The sequence below is a fragment of the Monodon monoceros genome, unplaced genomic scaffold (genome assembly GCF_005190385.1).
Source record: "Monodon monoceros isolate NGI ecotype Baffin Bay Population unplaced genomic scaffold, NGI_Narwhal_1 Super_Scaffold_9, whole genome shotgun sequence".
NCBI classification, from domain to species: domain Eukaryota; kingdom Metazoa; phylum Chordata; class Mammalia; order Artiodactyla; family Monodontidae; genus Monodon; species Monodon monoceros.
This window is the reverse complement of record NW_021703786.1, coordinates 30,980,282-30,985,103: the sequence shown is the minus strand read 5'-3', so window position 1 is coordinate 30,985,103 and position 4,822 is coordinate 30,980,282.

Below are 4,822 nucleotides of genomic sequence, written 5' to 3'. Positions count from 1 at the left end.
TGGGTAATGCAGATGCATGATATACACTAAAAGGGAGGGAGGAGACCCAAACAGGCAGAGAAATATGTTAGATTTGAATTTTTCTTATCTTGCCATAAAATATGAATTTTATTTCATTGCAGTGTAAGAAAATGTCACTTAAAAAATCTCCATAAAATGAATCACTATCCTGAGATAGGTCTGCTAACGTGTAGGCAGATAGGGTTGGGGGCCCCCAGAGGAAGAGAACCAGACATAGCTTTCCTGACATAAAAATGGCATCTTAGGCCTGAGCCATTTTGTGACCTAAGCCTGACCACAACGCTCACCCTTGCAGAATAGGTCTCAGTCGTTAATGATTTTAAGAGGAATAAAGAATGTAAGAACAAACAGCTATTACCAGCCCAGAGAGATAACTTAACCATATCGGAGGCAATATATCAGTTACAGACACTCCCAGTTCTGTTTTGAAGGTAAAGAAAAAACTTTTAGCTTAAAGCACGTTCTTGAGCTGTTTTGCAAGATCCAAACCCCTTAAGCAATCAACCACCAGACGAACTGGAACCTAAGGAATGATGATGCTAACCTTTGCCGACCATCATGACTTCAATCAACTAGAGCTTGGACTCTGTCGACCCAATTCTATGCTGAATTCTCCTCCGCTCCAGCCCCTTCATGAACATGCATGCACTCTTACCTTAAAATTTTCCCAATTTTGCTGTTCGGAGAGACACTGCTTTGGGAAAGATCCTTAGTTGCTGAAAGTAATAAATCCTTCCTTCTCCCACACTTTGGCTTGGTTGTGTCTTTTTTTAGACACCCCCTCAAGAGGCAAACCCAGTTTTCAAGTAACAAATGTACTTTCCAATGACACTTGAGCAGCTCCAAATATTAAAAACATACCAATCCAAAATGTAATTACTGTGAGAATAAGGTGTCTTTGAAAATTATTATGTTGATTTAAAATGTTACAAAAAGGTCCAGAAGACATGAAGCCCAGGAAAAGAGATTGGAAATCAAACTTCTGTTTGTTTGGCTGGTTGATTTTTGTATTTATTTTGGTTTGTTTTTTGGTATTTTTCCCAGGAAAGATGATACTCTAATTCTAAATGAGGGACTCGTGGTTTTAACTCTGATAGGTAAGAGTTGGAAGTCATCACTCCCATCCTTACAGGAAAAAGCAGGACAAACTAAAAATCAACTGCTTTTCTGGGACCTATCAGAGAACTGAGTCTGCAGGGAAAACTGCTACCCTGAAATCTGGAGAGACAGATGAATCCAGAAAGTCACGGTCGAGATCTGCTTCCCTGGAGGAGAAGACACTGGAGCCATGAACTGACAGGAACTCTTAAATGGTAATGTTAGGGGAACCACTGACTGAAACCGCCCACCCTGGTCAGGCACCACAGTAACCATCTGTATGAGTTGTCGTGCAACAGGAGGTCCTGGTAAGGAACTCAGAACTAACAAGCCACGTCCAACCGGAAGAATTCAGGAAAGGTCAAAAGGAGAGAGGAGATACCAGTCCTACCAACCTCCCAGAATCCTTCTCGCTGGAATCCATCTCAGCTGAGTGATGCACGCGCCACCAGGAAGGACCCTGATTCAGAGTGATTGGCCAGAGACAACCTGGAAACTAACCCCATTACCATTAGGCTTCCCTGGTGGCGCAGTGGTCGAGAGTCCGCCTGCCGATGCAGGGGCCACGGGTTCGTGCCCCGGTCCGGGAAGATCCCACATGCCGCGGAGCGGCTGGGTCCATGAGCCATGGCCGCTGAGCCTGTGCTCCGCAACGGGAGAGGCCACAACAGTGAGAGGCCCGCATACCGCAAAAAAAAAAAAAAAAAAAAGTAAAGGGATGGAGGGCTTCCCTGGTGGCGCAGTGGTTGGGAATCCGCCTGCCAATGCAGGGGGCACGGGTTCGAGCCCTGGTCCGGGAAGTTCCCACAAGCCGTGGAGCAGTGAGGCCCATGAGCCACAGCTACTGGGCCTGCTGCGCTCTAGAGCCCGCGAGCCACAACTACGGAAGCCCGCGTGCCTAGAGCCCATGCTCTGCAACGAGAGAAGCCACCGCAGTGAGAGGCCCGCACACCACAGCAAAGAGTGGCCCCTGCTCACCACAACTGGAGAGAGCCTGCGCGCAGCAATGAAGACCCACTGCCGCCAAAAATAAATTAATTTAATTTAATTAATTAATTAAAGGAAAAAAGTAAAGGGATGGAGAAAGTTATACCACGTTAGCACTGATCAAAAGAAAGCTGGAGTAGCTATATTAATTTCAAACAAAGAATATTTCAGAACAAAGAAAACTGTCAGTAATAAAGGAAGACACTTCAAAATGATAAAGGAGTCGGTTCTCCAAGAAATGTGTATGCACCTAAGAACAGAGTGTCAAAATACTTGAGGCCAAAACTGATAGAACTGAAAGGAGAAAAAGACGAACCCACAATTATAGTAGGAGGTTTCAAAACCTTCTGTCAGTAACTGATAGATCTAGCATGCAGAAAATCAATAAGGATAGAGTTGACTTGAAAAGCACTATCAATCAACTTGATCTGATTGATATATTTTTTAAACATCTTTATAGGAGTATAATTGCTTTACAATGGTGTGTTAGTTTCTGCTGTATAACAAAGTGAATCGGCTATACATATACATATATCCCCATATCTCCTCCCTCTTGCTTCTCCCTCCCACCCTCCCTATCCCACCCCTCTAGGTGGTCACAAAGCACCAAGCTGATCTCCCCGTGCTGTGTGGCTGCTTCCCACTAGCTATCTATTTTACATTTGGTAGTGTATATATGTCCATGCCACTCTCTCACTTCATCCCAGCTTACCCTTCCCCCTCCCCGTGTCCTCAAGTCCGATCTGATTGATTTTTATAGAATACTCCGTCCAACAACAAAATACATATTCTTCTCAAGATCACCTGGAATGTTCAGCAAGATAGATCATAAAACACACCTTAACAACTTTAAAAGAAATCATAAAGTTTGAAATTCTAAATTAATAGTATTAGTTATTTGAACATAAATAGCCCTAGAATAAAGAAAATCAATTTATCATCCTATCACATTTTAATGGACACAGTCCCTAAAGAATATCTATTTTTCTTTACTTATATTGTTTGCTCAACAATACAATTTCTGATATCCTCTGCCTGGCTAACACCTACTTATGCTTAATCCAAACTTAAAGGTTAAAAACTTTAATATGGTACAATAAAAGCATAAGCAAAGTTAATCATTAGAAAACAATCCACAGAAAATGATGAAATATTTATGACATAAAAGATTAATGTCCTTAATATATAAAGAGATTTTAAAATCAATATAAAAAGATGAGCACATTTATTCTTGACTCTTAATCCATTCTCTACACAATAGCCAGAGTAGTATCTTTAAAACTCAAATCTGGCCACGTCACTTCCCTATTTAAAGTCCTTCCATGGTTTGAATTGCTTAGAATAAAGTCCAAAACCTGGCCCACAGATATGGTCCTTACCTCTCTAGACTTGTCTCCCATCATTTTTCTCCCTTCCTTTTCTGGACTCCAGCCAGACTGGCTTTTTTTTTTTCAGCTCCTGACCACCGTGAAGTTTTTTCACATGCTGATCAATGTGCCTAGAGATACACCACCACTTCCTTCACCTGACAGATGCCCACTCTTCCTCTAGATCTCAGCTTAAACATCATTTCTCAGGGAAGTCTTCCATCATCAACTCCAGATCAGTCCAGATCCTCCATTATGTGCTCTTTATAAGCCTTGAGCAAACAGATGAAATCATGTTTATGAACCTTCAGCACTCAGAACCAGACCCCAAGAAGTGGTGACCCTTCCCAGGAATGTAAAGTTCAGGGCTAAGCAGCTGTTGGCTTCTGGAGCCTTCTTAACTACAGTAGTCATGGATGGTGAGGAAGCTCAGGGAAAAGTTATGATGAGAGTTTCTTTTAAGCTGTTGACCCTTAAATTTTTTTTGAATAGACAACTTTGAAAACATAACGAAATCTATGAGACTTCTCTCCATAAAAATCCACATAAGCAAAACTTTTCATAACATTGTTCCATCAAACAATGTTTCACAGTTCACCTAAAGTCCATCTGTTCACCTCAGGTTAAGAACCCCAACCACAGGACTACTGAGAATCTCATACATACAAACACAGTTTCCCTGGCTTTGTTCATTTAACTAATGCTTATTGAGTACCTATAGTATAGAGATTCCAGTAATACTAACACCTGGTAAGTGAAAGTTATTTTACAGTTTAAAAAGAAAGTAAGATGTTCACATAATTGTCTCATTTACTCCTCACAAAAACCCAATGAGGTAGGCACACATAGCTCTACCTATTTTACAGATGAGAAAATGTTAGCGATCCCAGAGAACTTAAGTGATTTGGTTAAAGCGACCCAGCCAGAAAAGGAATTGAAGCCCAGAAGTAAATGCACCCTTTTAAACTTAGGCCTGGCCCTTTCCCTCCATATTAATATTGACTCTAGAGGCCAGTGGTGATAGGACTTGTGTCTAATGAGGTAGCTGCCTGCTGAATGCTAAGGTCATCATATTAGGAAAACCTCTGAGACCACAGTCTCAGCTCCCAGTTCCCATGGGGTCATCTTCATGCTCACCTTTCCCGGTGGTAACACAACTCTGCACATTGGTGGTCCCAGCAGCAGGACTCTCCTGGTGTTTAGGGGAGGTAGACAGACCTCCCATCCCCTTGCCCAGAGAGCACAACGGCTAACATTTTTTTGAGTTCCTAATATACGTCAGGCACCGTACTAGGCTCTTTACATAAATAAACTCATTAAATCCTCAGAACAACACCATGGTGGAGGTA